The following is a 19696-nucleotide window of genomic DNA, read 5'->3' on the forward strand; positions in this document are numbered from 1 at the left end:
ATGAGATGTGCATTTTCAAGTGAGGTTTAACTTGGGTTTCGTTTTCAGGAAGCAGTGAATATTCTCCCCTACCAGAAGTTCTTTGAATAAAATTCTTTTGCATGAGAGATCAAATGTTGAAAAACAGAAAGTGAATGATTATATGGACGAAAAGAATTCATGTGCAAGGGACACAAATGAAGAATCCTAGCACAATTCATTGCTGCTTCCGCTCAAATGATGTGTTCACAGCTCAGGCAAAGTATTGTTCAGTAAATCACATTGGTGTAAATAAAATCGTATATAGATTAAGTAAATGGAATCCCTTAAGTTAAAATCTTCAATAGGTCAATACGTTATTAGCAGGCACAAAGGATTAACCTGAAGGTACCTCATGTAAGGACTTCCCTTTATAGTTTGCGAAACCTTTCTTTCCATTTACCTACCTAGATATTTAGAGGTAGGCTAGGATCATAGGCTACGGGATAAATATAACATATAAACACATCATACCCAATTTTAAAACTAGCAGAAACAACTATCTGATTATCACAAAGATTTGATGGTTTTACCAAAGTGTGTTTATGTGTACTATGTCCTGCCTGAATTTCAAACATCTCGGATTAATTGTTCAGTCAAAAGCAATTAAGAACATCTGATTTGACTTCGCAATGCTTGTGTTGGATGCTTAGAAGAATGCATTATCTTTCATGTGGAAGAGTAAAAAACTACGGGTCTATGCCAGAAATAGCATGAATGGTTTCAAAATAAAAACCTGATGAATTCCGTACTTGTACTTTAACTCTTACTCACAGCGAGCATCTTACACTTACACACAAATGTGTTCCCCACCAATAAGGTTGACTGGAATAAAAACGAACAAAATTCAAATTTAAGACTAATAAGGAGTGGGGACGAAAGTAGAGCTAGTTATAAATCTAAGATATGTAAGATATAAAACGTTAAGTTGTCCTGTTTCTGAGATATAAGACAATGCTATCCTCACGACAGAATGAGGTCCGACGTGAGCTGCGACGATCTCTTCTCCTCTGCCTGACTAGATCTGATCCAGATTTACGAAAAAGACAAGACTTTATTACTTTTGAGCGCAACTGGTTGTTGCCTTTCCTACGTGGTTTCTTTCTAATGAAAATCCAAATTCAGCTCGTTGACGCCACAAAGTGGGCTCAGTGCAAGTGCACTAACGACGGCTTTTTCCAAGTTGGTCATCGACTGGCAGCACGCTGCTCTCGACGCTGTGACAATGTCGCAGAAAACCAAGAGTATTGAACCTGATGACATGTAGTATATACAGGACCACTTAGCAAAAATAAATAGCAAGAATTCAAGACAGAATGTAAACAGAAAAGTGATGAGAAAGTTCCAAAAACTTTTAGGCAAAGGAAGAAGTCGCTGACGCACTAAGTTTATTGTTTTTTAAAACATTTACATTCATGCATCAATTGATGCTTGAGACTACAATTTTTACGAAGAATTTTCCTGATGGTGACGAGATTCTAAAGTAGTAGGATATGGTTACTTCTGGCGCATTTCCCCTCCACGACCCTAACTACCAAAAAATTATGAACCCACCACTAACCAGTACACTTTAACGCAGAAGGAACCAACTAATTATACAAAGTTACACGGCGCAAAGTATTTCCATAACTACAATTCTAAAGTGAGATTGAATATGCTTTAATGACATTTAAAATCATAAAAACTTACATCTAATAACTTATAACTTATAGTGCTGTCTTTGATTGAAAAAATAGTTTTTGTTTGGTCCAAATCGGTTCAGAAATAGCTGAATTATAAGAAGATAAAGTTTAGTATACTGCATAGGCTTTTATAACATTTAAAATCATAAAAACTCTATAACATAAATAAATTTTCAAAGCAAAAAGCAGCAAAACCTGTGCACAGGTGGACCTGAGAGGACTTACTTCTTTCTCTTATTTGTTTGTTTGGTTTGCTTTTGGCTGCCTCTCAGGCTCCTTTTTCTGTTTGTTTCTCTTTCTGTTGCTGCTTCTCTTGTGCCTCCGTTTTCTTTCTGTTGCTGCTTCTCTTGTGCCTTCGTTTTCTTTTCCCGACTAGCGCTAGTCTCCATTCACGTCAACTCAATCTGATTTGCTTGGCTTATAGACGAGAGAATGAAAATCCTTCTTCTGGCTTGGAGGCGACTCGAACCTGCGACGACCAGGTGAAAAGTGGTGAAAATCGGTCCATATATATGAACAAATAATTCTACAAGTAACGCCATCTATTAGCAAAGTGATAAACTACACGATATGCAGCACTATCTACTGAGTAAGTGAGTAACTTCTTAAAATGCCCACCTAGCTAGTAAATATAGCTAAAACATCAATGTTCAAAAAGGAAAAAATGTCAGTGTTGCCAACCCACTTACCAAATATTATAGTGTTTACCCAAACTATTTTTAAGAGGGTAGTTTTACGCCCCCATAGTTATAATGTGCTAACTCATCAAATAAAAAAGTTGGCAAATTTCAGAAAAAAATTATGACTTGGTATACACTGCAAAAATAAAAATTCAGATATTTGAAAAATAAAAAATACTAGCATAATCTCCAGAAAATTCTAAGACTTTTTTAAAGAATAACATTTTCCCGAAAACTCAAAAATAAAGCGTCAAAAAATTCCCGAAAATTTTGAATTTTTTTTAAAATTTGCTATAACTTCACCGAATATTAACCGATTTTCAAAATTCAAACGACAATCGATAGACTTAAAGGTACTATTTTTTCGCGTATAACTGGTTGCCTACCTTTAAGGATACGATTCCAATTTTTAATAATTTCACTAATTATTGTTACTTTTGAAAAATAAAAAATAGTACCATAATCACAATAAAATTCGAAGACTTTTTTAAAGAATAAAATTTTCCCGAAAACTCAAAAATAAACCCGTCAAAAATTCCCGAATTTCGAATTTGCTATAATTTTATCAAATATTAACCGATTTTCAAATTTCAAACGGCAATCAATAGAGAAATAAATTGACTATCTAATGAACGTCTTACATATTACATAACTCTAAGGATATAATTACGAAAACTCAAATAAACCCCTGATTTATACATGTATCTTTAAAATTTAAATGACATTATGTTCTTTATATCCAAAGGTCTTAGTTTTTATAGTCTTGATACTATAAAAACATGTGTACACTTAAAACATACTTAAAATTACAAGTTCGGATACTGATAATGGAATCTTCTGCTAACCTCGTTCTCTATGAGAAACAATGACTTCTTAAACTCAGTTCATTGATCGTAATTCAAGCTGAATAGACAGCCGTTAATATCAAAAACAACTTGAACTTCGGTTTGCACATTTTTCACAATTACATTGAAATTATTAGTAAGTATAAACTTCTTTTGGGGATCCATTCTAATCACTCCATTTTTTTACTTCTGAAGACATATTTTGATCATTTTTGTTATTTTTTGGATTTACAAAACCGATCCTTATTTGAAATTTACATACAGAACTCAACAGTTGGATAATTATCTTTTAAACCAGTGTATTTGATTTTTATTCCATCTTTAACGATCTCATCAATCATTTTATCTGTTAAGTGTTTTGTAAATGTAGGTGTAAGAAAGACCTTAAACTCCTCACGCTCAACTAAAATGTTCTTTCCAGACTTAGTTTTAATCTTTTCCATTTTCACAATCTTATATTCTACATTAATTCTAATTCTCTTAATCCAATAACTTGTTTTTGTTCAAGACTTCCAAGTTTATTTAAAAGTTCAATATGACTCACCATCGTATTTATTATATAGAAAATTAATGAACACTCTTCAATTTTTATATTCACCAAAATATTTTAATTATTTTTGTTAATTTTTATGGAAAAACTTCCATAAAACAATACAAACATACATTTAACTATCTGAAACTCTTCTAGTACTTTCTCATTCTTAGGATCATATGTAAAGTTCTTTTGTCCAATAAAATCGCATAACATATAGTATTAGCAGCTACAGCTTCTGCAAAGTCTACTACAATCTTTATGTTTGTTCTCTCATTTGCCGATACATTCGTACTCTTACTACAATTAATCACATACATTGGTCTGTTATCTATAAACTCTTTAGGGCCATAGTACATTTCGGTATTACCACATGTTATTCTCTTAAATGCAGTATAATCTTCATACATCTTAAAATAATCCCTCTTAGCAATATCTAAGTTACTTGATTCTTTTGGAAATACCTCATTCCTTCCATTCTTAAGATAGATATTCTTTACCTTATATCACAGATAATAGATATTACAGATCACAGATAATATCACCATAATATCACATTTAATGTGATAATTTATATTGGTAATTATCTTGATGATTAAGGTTATTCAGTACCTATTTATCCATATCTATCACTTACTCGTGCTTACCTCGGTCATATAGTATTTACTTACTATGTGAATACTAATACTCACTCAACCTGACGTAGGAGAATGGGGTTATAGTTATTTATGAGAAACAATGACTACTCAATAATCTACCTTTTGCTATCTCATTTTATTATGTGATCTTATCTACACAAGATGTGGGTGTGACTCTTACAGGGCTATTCTAGACCCGATAATGACAACGGATTAATATGTGAGTCACCCACTTGTAAATAGATTATTAGCATTATCTCAATGTTCTAAATAACAGACGTAATTATCCAGCAGCAATACATGGATTGATAAATAAATCAAGAATGCATAGCATTACAATAGAATACTGCTGTTACAATTATTATTGTTACTGTTATTATACTTCTACTCGGGTTTATCATAACCTACGGTTACGAGGACTGTGAGAATTGCATTGCCTGACCATACTGATGTGTAAAATTAAGAAAAACCATAAAATACACAACTTACATGTTCTGGTCCATCAATACTGTTGATTTAACCAAGAAGCGTTAAGACGAGACGCTCGCGTATACTCGAGACGAGACTAAACCGCGTTTGCAGATGCGAGCCAAGACCGACCGAGACTCGATCTAAGACTGAACAAGGCTGAACGTGACTGAACGAGCCTGCATCCAAAACTGAACACCCTGGTTTAGAAACCAGGAGTTTTTATATTTGCCTCATTTGTTATTTTTTTTCTCATGTCCTTCCGGGCCAGTACATTCTAGACTATGAAATAATAGTTTTGTGACGTATGCATAGAAAACACATCTTTTACACTTTCACTGAAGAAATTGTTTAGTCGTATGGGTATTATTCAGTTTCCTGGTGTTCTTCTTCCTGTTTCTAACCAAACCAATAATAACTTATTTTTCACAGTTTGGTATTTTTCCGGGTGACATTCACTTTTAATAATAAAATGTATAATCTTCGAAATTATAAAAATTTCGATCAATCTCGATGATCCCGTGATATTCCCCCACTTAAAAAAATAATACTGAGCAATCCTGTAATGGATGCCCAAAGTTGTGAATTTCGATCAATCTCGATGTACTCGTGATACTTACAATGATCAATCTTACTTGCATCTGCTGTTTGTTTGCCACTTCTATCAGTTTGGAACATTACAACTACGAAATCAGGCATATCAAATTGTCTAGAATTAAATTGAGTAGTAACATCCAACTCCAAGAAAGAACCTACAACAGTCTTCTGAACACATTGATAAGTATGGAATGAAAACATGATTTTAGGTTCTTTAAGAATATTCAATTTTAACTTGTTTTCATAATTAGATTCGTATTCAACAATGGGCATTCTTATCTCCATACTTTTTATTGTTATTTTTCCATCATGAGGAGCTGCTGCATCTGCTCCTGATAAAGTCCATTTGTACAAGACATCGTTATTGTTGTTGGTTTTTGTAAATGTTATTCTCAATCCACCTTTCCACATAACCTCTTTATAATCACTTAAGAAGCCTGGAATTAATCTTAATGGGTACAAAACGCTAAAGTCCTTTCGTAGACCAAGTTTATCATCTGTTTCAGATCCTGCTTGTTTTAGATATTCAACTTCTGGTTTGGAAATTCTTAATGTTCCAATAGCTGTAGATGTTATTCCAGGTAGTTCAATCTTATCTATAGCAACTCCATGCTTTCTAACCTCAATTTGAGAAAAGAAGAATGGTAAGAAGTTATCTAGAAGTTTTATAGTATAATTTGCACCAAATGTTCCTCCAACTGATGCACCAACAACTTCAAAAGTCATATGACAATCTGCTTTGTGTGGATGTATGAAGCCATCCCCCACATCGAAATCAAACTCAATATCTTTGTTAGCTTCGTTCAAATTATTAAATGTTCTTGTGTTAGCTTTAAAGCTCTGTAACTCGTAACTCTCAACACTATCCATTTATTATAAAGAAAATCTTGAAACAACGCTTTTATGGGATATACCCATAAAAGAATCATACATAATAACAATTAAAAACTTATAATCCTCATCCTAACTTAACCTTAGCATTCATAGCAGTACCAACCCCAAAAGCAGCTAATCGTTCACCAATTGACGCATCACTACTAAATGCTCTTTTCCATGCTTTAGTTTCTAGTTCCTTATCTGCAATATGTCTTGACTCTGTATCTTTATTGTCTCTGTAGTATATATCGTGTTCTTTACAAGCCTCATCTAATGGGTTAATACCTTTATCACCTCTTTCTAATCTTTCTTGGAGCTTAGTCCCAGGCCCGCAAAATCTAAAACCTGGAATATGTAATTCAAATGGAAGTTTATTAATCAAATCATTTCCTAATCCTTTTCCAAGCTTCTCATCTTCAAGAATCGTGGTGGTAATGTATTTAAGATCTTAATCAAATAACCTATACCTTTTGGATCATTAGGAATAAATTGTGAAAGCTTGTTATTAATCATATTCACTATACCTACTTTTTCATTATAAAAGTTATCATTTCCAGCCTTTTCTTCTCCATCTATAACTATTAACTGATCAATTAACTTTCTCACATTATCTATCCATATATATTCTTTAGGTATCTCGGTATATTGTTTAATTCCTTCCCCAGACTTTGGTGTTTTCTTTCTTGGTGGTGTTGGAGGTAAAGATGGTCTAATATAATTATCCCAAATAGGCTCTATAATATTAATGTACTTAGAACCTCTACTAGATGTTACTTTTTTATCTCGATTATATTTTTGGAAGGCAGCATCTGATTCTATTATTATTTCCTTGTACTGTTCAAAATTGTCATCATCATAATCTTCAATGGTTTTATTAGTATTCGTCGTTAACTATTCCCATAGACCTTCTGTTCCTTACCATTAATTATCAAATCATCGCCATTCACTTTAACTTCAGAATTTCCTACCTTATTTATTATTTTTCCATCTTCTTCTACAGTTCTTATTCGAATACACTATCATTTCTTTTACTATAATATTTCGTTGCAATCTTACCAAATGATTGGGCTTTTGCTAAAGGCTCTACTCCTTCGACTTTGTCTTTAATTTGTTTTCTCATTTGTTTTATTTCTCCCGTTATAGGTGTATCACTACTACTTGGAGAACTATCATAAGTTATCTTTTTAGGTGTTTCTAGTATACTAGGATCTATCGAATCCGTCTTATGTACAACTGGAACAAGTTCAGTTATTAGATTTTTATTTTGTTCTGCTACTTCTTTGATCTCACTTCCCAAGTTTTAATAGCATCAATTACAGGTTGCTCTTGTGTTTTAAATTTATTGTATATACCTGCTCTTTCTTTCTTCCAAGATTTGAAGCCCTTTATCAAGAACTCCTTTAACTTGATATTCTTATTAATTTCTTTCTCATCCATTTATTATATAGAAAACGAACAAACGTCAATAAACGTCAATAAACGTCAATAAACGTCAAACGTTAAAACGAACAAACGTGAAAAAACATCAAAAGTTTATAAAGTGTTTTATCTTGTTCCTGTACTTACCATTGTTTACCTTCCTTGTCATATCAATTACAATATAACCATAATCTCCTTGCCAACATTTTGAGCATAACTCTTTAAATTTATCATAAGACATATCTCCTCCAACAAACTCATTATACACATGTTTAAGATTAGTATCATCTTGTCTAAATATGCATAGGAAGTTAACGTTATCTCTTATAAGCTGTTTAGGTACTTTTGAATATGTTTGTGCAAGATAGAAACAGTGCAAATGTCTATGTCTACCTCTTGTAAAGTAATTTCTAACAGTATCTTGATTCTCTAAAATGTAATCGTCAAACACGACAGAGTATTTTCACATTCATCAATAGGTGCAATAGAATCATTACTGCTTAAGAACGTTGCTATATGCTTATTGAACTTTAGTTCTGCTTTTTCAAATCGGTCTTTTAACTGCTCATACTTTGGCTGATTCATGCTTTTAGAATATATATAGAAGTAATTATTGTTTAACCAACCTGGCTGTAATAAAAAAATTAAATAGCAAAAACGTCTTACCACACCCAGATGAACCCACGATAAGGCATCGAATATCATCAGGTATAATCTCACCATTTCTTTTCTTAACTGTTGTTTCTTTTATCATCTCTTTCACATCCCAATTAATAGTTTTCTTACTCATTTATTATAGAGAAAATCGTCTCTTTTATCGTAAACACAATCTTGAAACCGCTCAGCCTCTTTCTTTTTTGACTTCATGATTAGAGAGTACAGGTCCGGTTCGTTGATGAAGGTTGTGTGAGGTTTGGAAGGGTGTACGTATTTTGGACACTCGTAATTTCCATTTCTTCAAAACTATTCTGAAACTTTGGTCTTACGTTATATTTAAGGACTTGACTTGTATTTACATAGCCTTATATCTTTAGGTTGTTCTCTGATCTTAAGCAACGTATCTTTTATATATTCGTTATCCATTTCACCAATTAATGTTATTATCATCTCTAACTGTTCTTTAAATGAGTTAATACAAGTGACAATGGTTTTATATTCATCTTTTCTTTTGCTTATGTTTAACTTAGAAGACAAACCTGTTATTATAGCACTTCCAGTTGCAAGAGACGTTGTTAATATTGAGTAAATTGTTACAGGTATAAAAATATTAATAAACCCAGTTGTTGCAGAAAGTATAACTGATAACATGATCAAAGTGTAGTATGCATATTTAACAATTCGTAGTTTTCTTTTTTTCTTCTTTAAACTATATTCTATCTTTTGAATGACATCTTCTATTAACTTGATTACTTTCTCTGTTGGAATATCTCTAGGTAAATCAAACTCATTCATTATATAATAAATGGCTAAGGTATTTAAGTTAACGAGTGATACTTCTGTTTTAAAGAAGAAACTCCATTACGAATTAGACAACAGTAGCAAGTATTTAAGTATAGGACTAGTTGGGTTTTACAGTACATATCTAACTCCAAACCTTACACATAATGCATCGTTTTACTATGGAGATGAAATTGTTATTATACCAAATGGACAATACAGCTTAAACAGTCTTAATGATTATTTAAAATCTCGCTCCATAAACATTACGTTAAAAGAGGATCATATAACAAATAGAGTAAAAATAGAAACAGGTGATATTGATATCACAATGGTAAATTTAGATACTGTTCTTGGATTTAGGTATTTTGAAGTTTTAGAAAAAAACAAAACACATATTGGAAGTAGGTTGCCAAAGTTTCATCCGTTTGATACTATAAATGTTCACTGTAATATAGCAGATGGTATGTTTGTTAAAGATACAGAATACACACATAGAGAAACAGAAATTATAGCGTCATTTAAAACAGATGCCGAGTTTAAACATAGTATTATTTATGAGCCTTCTTATCCATTATTTTTCCCTATATCTAAAGACAAGGTTGACAATTTTGAGATAAGGATAACAGATGAGAATGATTCCTTAATTGATTTTGGTGGAGCTACAACAACTGTACTTTTACAAACTAAGATTTTCTCTTAAATAAATAGGAAGATGTGTTCTACTAAAGGTTGTATGTTTAGCGTTCCTTACAACGAACTAAAGGATTTAAATATCGATCATGTATTAACAAAGAAACAACTTAGTGATAAATCTAAGAAAATTAAAGAAGGTAAAGGAATGGATTTAACTTTAACTACTGCACAAATGAAAAAGATTAAGAAAGAGCATATGGGTGGTTTTATTTTTACAATTTCAGCCATTTTAGCAGTTTTAGGAGCAGTTGGCTCATTAGCAGGTGGTGCAGCAGCGATTACTAAAACTGTACTGGATGCTAAGAAGAATAAACAAGAACTTGAAGAACAAAAGAGACACAATATGGCCATGGAAGAAAAGCAGGGAACAGGTAAACCAAAGAAGTCAAAAAACTAAAACCATTGACCAACTTCGATATAGAGAGTTTGGCTAAAGAATTAAAGATAAAACGATTTAGAGGTGTATTTATGAGTGATGAACTTCCACAAAAACGCTATGTACATGAGTGTGGTGTAGTAACCTTCATAAATCAGAAAACATTGGTACTCATTGGATATGCTATTGGAAAGATAACAACATAAAGTACGTGTTCGATTCTTATGGTGGTGTTCCTCCTAAACAGCTAGTACAATATCTTGGTATCAAAAACTTATTTTACAATGACGAACGAATACAAGATTTTAATTCAGTTATATGTGGTAATCTTTGTGTTAAGATTTTAAATCTTCTAAATCAAGGGTATTCTTTTAGTGACGTTATGTATATGATTAAAAATGATTAAGTGCTTTTATGGTTTATATCCATAAAAGTTTTGTTTTAAGATAAATATGGAAGCTATACACAATAGATTTTTAGATTATTTTGAGAAGCATCAGGATGAACTAGATGCACTAGATAGCTATAATTTTTATCAGTATTTTGAGTATGTTAGTGAGATAGACTTAAAAGACAAAAACAACGTATATAATGTTATTGGTTTATGGAAAATATTAATATCTAAATTTTTCTACACGGAAGAAGAGTTGGAAAAGTTACGTCCAATAATTACCTTAAAGAAGTTGTTGTCAAATTATAGCTCTAGACCATTAAAATGCAGTAATTGTGGCAGTAAGTCATTAACAAAAGGTATGAGTAGGTACATTTGTGATGATTGTTCTGTAGAGAGTGGTTGGTTTTACAATACTAATGAAGAAATGAAAGCTGGTTGTGCAAGAAAACCATGGTATGATACTACAAAAAGATTTAAGTTACAGCTATCTCGCTTGCAAGCTTTACAGGATAGAATTATTCCTGAAGATGTGTTCAAGGTGTTAAATGAATTTAGAGATATATCAAAACATTTAATATCAACAAAAGATGTTCTAGAAGTACTAAAGAAAAACAAATACACAAAATATTATGATGATGTCTATTTAATACACTATCACCTTACCGATCAAAAACCATTAAACTTACGTCATATGGAAGAAACACTTATAAATGAATTCGAAAACTTATACGAAACCCTTAAAGAACTGTATCCGAAAAGAGTATTGTTTATTAACTTAAAATGTGTTTTGTACCATCTGTTGAAAAAGCACGATGTTCATGTTGATATTGATTTTAAACACTCATCTAAACATATAGAGATGTTAAAGAAATGTTTTGAAAAATTAGGATGGACATTTTCTGTATAATAAATGAGTATGGATATATTTGGTAATGTTAAAGATAGAAAAGATAATGTTGATATTAGTGAAGAAAAATTAAAATTGTTGGAGAATTTGGATGATGTTGTTAGCGTAAGTCAACTTAGGTCAATAGAAACCCAATTAGAGAACGATAGAAAACGATTTGAAGATGCATTAGAAACGTTACAAGACACATACGTCAAGAAAGAAGATTTTCAAAAGCTTAGGACGGATACTACTAAATTGATTATGCAGAAAGAAACTATACTCTTTTTATGTCGATTGAGAAGTAAGAATGTTAAGGAGCCAATCTTTAAAATATTCAATCTTTCTAATGGTTACATATTTCTTTATAATGGGAAAATAATGCACATGGAATTAAGTTTGGATAAATACTTTTTAGACATATATTTAGGTGATACTTTGATTGAAAATATACCTTTTGGTTTTAAGAAGAATGATATAATAACGATTAAACCAAATAAAAATTCAGCTATGGAAGAAGGACAATTATTGTTTGTTGTAATGTACATAGAAAGAGAGCTGTCCTTTACAGGCGTCGGGAAAATCGACGCCGTTGTGTAGACGTTAAAACAATCTTCATCAACGAATAGAGATTTTAAAGGTGAGCAAAACGCTCACCTTACGGTTCATCCTCAAACTGTTTCGTCGGGAAAATCGATGGCGTTGTGTAGATGTTAAAACAATCTTCATCAACGAGTCTGGACTATATTCACCTGTGCTGTACTATTATGTAATGATAAATTTTAATTTTTTTGTTGATTTTCTATACAATAAATAATGATCATGTATTGTGTTAAGTGTAAGAAAGTGACAGATACGGTGAAAGATACCATTAGAATTGAACAAACAAAGAATGGAAGATATCTAAAGAAGGTATTTGTTCTGTATGTGGTGTTACTAAAACTCAATTCGTTAAAAAGCCTGATTGACTAGAAGAAGGTAAAGGTGTTAAAGAAGACATTATAGAAGAAATTCACAAACCATCTAGAAAAAACTTTGACAGATTAAGTGTAGTTATAAAATGTATTGATGATCTTTGGCAAGCTGATCTTGTTGAAATGGATAGTGGAGTATTAAAAGGCGTTTCCAAATTAAATAAAGGTTATAAGTATCTGCTAACGATTATAGATGTGTTCCCGAAATATGCATTTGCTGTTCCTGTTAAAGATAAGAGTGGGAAGAATGTTACAGAAGCATTTGAATCCATATTAAGAATGAAAAAACCTAGTAACTTACAAACTGATCAAGGTAAAGAGTTTTACAATAAAGAGTTTAAGAAGTTGATGGAGGAAAATATGATTAATCATTACTCAACCTATAGTGGTAAGAAAGCTTCTGTTGTTGAGAGGTTTAATAGAACACTTAAACAAAACATGTGGAAAAGGTTCACAACACAAGGAAATTATAAATGGATAGAGATATTACCAACATTGGTTAGTGAGTATAATAATAGAGTACATAGAACAATTGGTTTAAAGCCTATAGAAGTTAATAAGAAGAATGAGCGAATAATATTGGAGAAAGTGTATAAGAAAGAATATAAGCGTGTTAAACCCAAATACAAGTTAGGTGATCATGTTCGTATAAGTAAGTCGAAAGGGTTATTAGAAAAAGGATATACACCTAATTGGTCAACAGAAGTATTTGTTATTAGTGAAGTTATTCCATCCAATCCACCTACATATAGAATTAAAGAATTAGAAGAAGAGGATGTGCAAGGTAGATTTTACGAACCAGAACTATTAAAGACGAAACATAAGGATGAATACTTGGTGGAAAAGGTGTTAAGAAAGAAAGGTGATAAAGTATATGTTAAATGGCTAGGATTTGATGATTCACATAATAGTTGGATAGATAAAAGTAATGTTGTAGTGTAAATATATAAATGTTGTCTTTTATGGAATAATAACCATAAAAGGCTGGTTTAAGATTACATAGAACAGGTGATGGGGACGATTAATGTGTTGATCGTATCTGATTGGATTGCTAACATGTTCTTAAAACTTGACACCAGCTGGAGCATGTCGTTGGGTTGATCTAGTTTGTATTGGTCTGTTCGTCTGATTGATGGTAGTACTTAGGTTGTTATCCATCTCTTAAACTCTTCGGCTTTGGGTAGTTTTGAACGTAGAATCTAAGAGTACAGCCCTGACTCGTTAATGAAGATTGTATGTGGTTGTAGATTAACGCGGGGCGGTGAATTGTCGCTCCTAACTTCTGAAAATTTTGTCTTATCTTCTTTGACTACATGATCTTGGATGGCGTTTCTGGGTTGTGAACACTCTAAAATTGTGGCAACGTCTTTACCTTTGAGCCATACATTGCCGGCTAAGCTGTAGCCCCCCTTGGCTTTTGTATTCGTCTGTTTTTAAGTGGGTTGCCTTAAATGGCGAATGAGAATCTTTTTGTGTGGGTAAAAACTCTGAAAATGATTAAATTAACATTTTTATATAATAAATATGAGTACTATGGATAATTCTCTTAGTTTAAACGATATATGTTACGAACAGATTAAAGACAATTATTGGTATGGTATTTTTGGTAATTTCAAGTTGATTATAGATAAGAGTACAGGATACTTTAACGCTACTAAGATGTGTCAAGATGGAGGAAAGAAATTTTATAAATGGTTAGAAAATAAACAATCTAAAGAGTTAATTTCTTATATAAAGTCATCGCACCGAATTCGTGGGGATGACTTTAAGATTATCAAAGGCGGTCGATTAGATATACGAGGAACATATGTTCCGAAAGAGTTAATACTTGATATAGCAAGATGGGTTTCACCAGATTTTTATATTAAATGTAATGAAATTATTATTAATTACTTCACTCAAGAATTTCGACAGTATCAACAAGACAATGAAGAGTTCCAAACAAGAATAGAAGAGGCTGAACAGTCAATGCAAAGATTAAAGATTCAAAACGAGGGCTTAAAAGAAATCGCAGCACCATATACAAACGATAATTCAAAAGATAATTGTTTAATCATATATAAGAAGAATAAACCTAATGATCCTTTCCCTTATTATGCTATCAGATATCAAAAGAGAAGTCTATATAAGCCTCTAAATGAAGCAGAAGAAAAATATCCGAATCATGTAATAATATACGAAAAGTTTAGAGATCCTAACAGTATTAAGCTATTCAACCTAAAGCAGCAAGAACTAGATATTCGTAAAGGTTAGGGTAATGAGTTTTGGACATCCTTATCAGAAGAAGATTTGATTAAAGAAATTGATTGTTTATATGATAGGTTATTATCTGATAATTAAGCCAAAACAACATCAAAGAAAAATCTCAAAATGAATTCAAGGATCTGGGGTCCACCAGCACTGGACCCCTTTCAAACATATATTTCCAGGGCCGGAATTCCGGTTGTAGAAATTATCAAACAAGTAGCAGGAGGTAAAGGTGAAACATGGAACGAAATAAGAGTAACATATGTATGTAAAGAGTTGGTTTTTGATATATATCGATGGGTTGATCTAGTTTGTATTGGCCTGTTCGTCTGATTGATGGTAGCGGATTAACGCGGGGCATTGATTCAATGCCCCTAACTTCTGAATTTTTTTTATCTTCTTCGTCTACATGATCTTGGATGGCGTTTCTGGGTTGTGAATACTCTAAAATTGTGGCAACGTCTTTACCTTTGAACCATACATTGCCTTCTACGAGAAACCTTTTTTTGTATTGTTGTGTGTTTTATGTCATTTGGCGGACCAGAGTGGTGGTAAGAGGTTTGACAACTGGTTAGAAAATAAACAATCAAAAGAGTTATTAGATTACTACAACAAACTTCGAAGTTCCTAGGATTCTAGGAACTTCAGATCTAAGAGACGAGTTGAATATTATGAGAAAAAGCATGGCTCCCGGAAAACCGGTGACCATCATCAGCCATTATATGAGATTAGACTTGGTGGTACAGAAGCTCGAAAGAGTTAATACTTGATATGATAAGATGATGAATGAGAAATTATTTGTGTTTGCAAAAACTCCGAAAATGAATAAATCAACATTTTTATATAATAAATATGAGTACTATGGATAATTCGTATAGTTTAAATGATATTTGCTATGAACAGATTAAAGGTAATTATTGGTATGGTATTTTTGGTGATTTTAAACTGATTATAGATAAGAGTGCACGATAATTCAATGCTACTAAGTTGTGTAAAGATGGTGGTAAGAGGTTTGGCAACTGGCTGAAAAATAATCAAAAGAACTAATAGAATATTATGATAGAAAAAGCGCTTCCTCTAATTATAGGAGGTGCTCTACGTACTTAATAACAGGAGGAGACAAAGAAGCAGCTTCAGTTATATCTGGAACATATGTCTACAGGAAAATATTTCTTGCTATTGCTTTTTGGATTTCACAGGACTTCTATAATAAGTGTTACGATATTATTGAAGACTATTTCTCTAAAGACTTTAAACGATATAAGGATGATAAAGAACGACTCGAAACAAAGGTACAAGAGATAGAACAACAAATGAATCAATTACGTATAAACAATGAGAAATTAGAAACTGAAAATCAACACCTTAAATCAATGGCAGCTGAACATACAGAAGATCCAGGGAAAGTACACAAACTAGTTATTATTAAAAAGAATCTCTCCCCTATTCAATTACAAAAGATATTAGAAAAGTATGAAACAGGCAAAAGAGAACAAGTAAAGAGCTATGAGAGTTACAGGTATTGGGTTGGAAGAATTCAAGAGTTTAACATAAAGACAAGATTACAATGCTTACAAGAAAAATATCCAGACATGACTATATTGTCTAAAACCAAAGACCCAAACTCAATCAACCTTTTAAATAAAGTAAAAGAAAAGTATGATTGTATAATTTCGCATGGTTGCCATGTAGACCTAAAAAATGTTGATGAAGAAGAAGATGATGATTTTATTATTGATTTGTTTTTAAGTATAAGAGACAATTAACAATAAGTTGTGTGTTTAGATATTTGTAAAGGTTACGACTTTTATGATATAATAGTCATAAAAGTTAATTAGTTAAACATTAAACAAACCATCTGTTATAGCATCGAATGCTAAATTCAACATATCACCTAAATCAGGATTATTATGATATTTTCTTATTATAACTCTCCAATCTACGTAATGTCTAAATAAATATATAAACTCTACAGAGAGGTGCTGATATATTGAAATGTTATGCCAATGAACTCTGTCTTTGAACTCTGCAATAAATTCTTCTGTTAAATTTTGAAATTTCGAAATTGCTTCCCAATCTACTTTGTCAGCGTAATTTCTTATAAGGTTTTCTGATAATTGTTGAGTTCCAGATAAGTGCCCCCAAGAAACTTTATCTACATGTTCTCGTATAAAGGCTTCAGAGAGTATGTTTCCATAAGATATAGCATCAAAATCAACTTTGTCTATAAACCCACTAATAAATTCTTCAGATAGGTTTTGATTATACGATACTTCTCCCCAATCAACTTTATCTGCAAATTCTCTTATAAAGTCTTTTGATAAGTCTTGGCTTCCTGAAATAATCTCCCAGTCAACTTTATCAGCTAATTCTCTTATAAACTCTTCCGATAACTTTTTCCATAAACATATTTCGCTCAAGTTAACTTTCTCCTGATATTTGCGTATGAAATCTTCTGTAATGTGATCAGTTATATTCCCCCTCATAATCATCATAACCTATAGATAACCATTGTTCATCAGTCAGTGAATCTAATATCTCATCAGACAAATTCATAACGTTTGCATAGAGAATGTTTTGTATAAGAAATGAGTTCTTTTCTTTATTGGCTTTCTTGAACAAATGATCTACATTACTATGGACACGCTAAAATTTATTTTGTCTTCATCATTATAACCACCAATATCTAAATGTTTACATACACAATCAAATATAGGTTTGTAAGATAATATTTCCTTAGCACTAGTCATGTTCGTTTTTATTCTTAGATTTTTTAAATTTATCTCATTTTTGTTGGTTTTCTATATAACAAATATGAAGAAAGGATTTGATTTATTACATGATAGACTTAAACTAATTCATCATGATCTTAAACTCTTAGCAACACTACTAGAGAAGCAAATACTGTTAAAGGAAAAAGGATTATTAATAATGCAACAAAAAACATCTGATTTGAGTAGTGATGATGAATATAAATATGGTAGTGATGATTATGATGATGATGAGTAAGTTTACAAAAAATGATTTAATTTTAATATGTGTATATGTGACTTTGATGGGTTATTCCCATGAAAGTCGTGTTCTAATACAACGCGTAATATGTAGACAATGGTAGGAGTGTACAATGTTAGGTGTTGTATTAGGATATATAGAGGTAAAATAGTACAAAAATGAACTGAAATAATCCGGCGAAGATAAAAATTGAGTTATAGTAAGATGTTCTATATAATAAATAAGATGAGTAATTACAATAGATTTACCGTAATAGAGTTAAGGCGACAATGTAAGGAGAAGGGGATCAGAAGATATTCCCGATTAAGAAAAGCAGAACTGATAGACCTTCTTAGACAATATGATGATGAACAAAGCAGAAGACAGATTAGAGATATATTCCCATTTAAACAAGAAGTAATTGAAGAACCGAAACCACCACGTATACCTATAAAAGTAGAATTAGAAGAAACAGCATTAAAGAAGCGTTTACAAACCATTAAAGTTGAAAACACAGGAGGATATAAAGACCCAATAAAATTTTTAGATACAAGTGGAAGAGTTGCTATTAACAAAATCAAAGAAGAATTAAAATTTCACCCTGTTAAAGTTAACCCTGGTAAAGTCATTTGTGACTGTATTAAAGATAAAGAAATACAAGAGTGCAATTTTAAAACATCAAACGAGAGAATATTAGAATCAACTGACTTAAATGAATGTATATCTTATGCCAAACAAAAACTTCGTAGGGAATTGGAAGAGTTTGAAGGTAGAGGATCAGGGTGGACACTACATCAAATTAAATATTTACAAATCAGATTAAACAAGTAGGCCTATGTACCATTAAGAGCTTCTTCCTATATTGAACTTCCTAAACCAATTAAAGATAAGAAAGCAGTGATTAATGTTAAAAATAAAGACAATAAATGTTTCTTGTATTCTATTGCAAGTTACTTAAAACCTGTCGAAATACATCCTGAAAGACCTTTACATTATAAACAGCTTGTTAATGAGTTGCAAAAGAAGTATTGTGATAACATTGAATTTCCTGTACAATTAAAAGATATTCCAAAATTTGAAAGAAGAAGTAATATCTCCATCAATGTTTACAGCTATGACAAGAACTATAATGTATATCCACTTCAAATCACAAAAAATAAGCAGGAAACTCATACAAATTTATTATATGTAAAAGATGAAAAAAACAATCATTTTTGTTGGATAAAAGACTTATCACGATTAATAAGAAGTCAAGTGACAAAACATACTGAGAAGTTATACTTTTGCGACAGATGTTTAACGAGGCACTTTCGAAATGAGAGGCAGTTGCAAAACCATATGGTATATTGTAAAGAGCATGAGGCTGTTAGAATAGAACTTCCAAAACCATACGACAATCAAATAGAGTTTCAAAATTATAATCGATCATTAAGAGTTCCATTTGTGAAAATTGCCGACTTTGAATGCATCTTATGTAAGTTAAAAATAGAGCATAATTGTAGTAAAACAGTAAAATATCATAAGCATGAACCAATGAGTTTCTGTTACTATGTCAAATATTCAACTGGGAACTATAAAGCCCCTGTTAGTTATATAGGTCCAGATGCTGCAAAAGTATTTATTGAAATGTTACAAAGGGAAGCAATAGAAATTAAGAAAATATATAACAGGGTAGTTGATATGACCCCGCTTAGTGAGGAGGAAATAGAAGCTTATAACAGTTCGGATACTTGTCATATATGTGAGAAAAACTTGAATGACTTACCACCAGCCGTTGATAAAAAATAAATATATTAAAGGGGAAAATACAGTTCTATAAGGATAAAGATGATATGAGTGAAAAAATAAAAGAATGGAAGCATGACTTAAAAAAGTGTTTGTATAAGATAAATAAAAATAAAGCAAAAGTAAGAGATCATGATCATTTAACTGGAAAGTTT

This window comes from Thermobia domestica, chromosome 4, assembly GCF_964235325.1.
Source record: "Thermobia domestica chromosome 4, izTheDome1.hap1.1, whole genome shotgun sequence".
Classification (NCBI taxonomy): Eukaryota; Metazoa; Arthropoda; class Insecta; order Zygentoma; family Lepismatidae; genus Thermobia; species Thermobia domestica.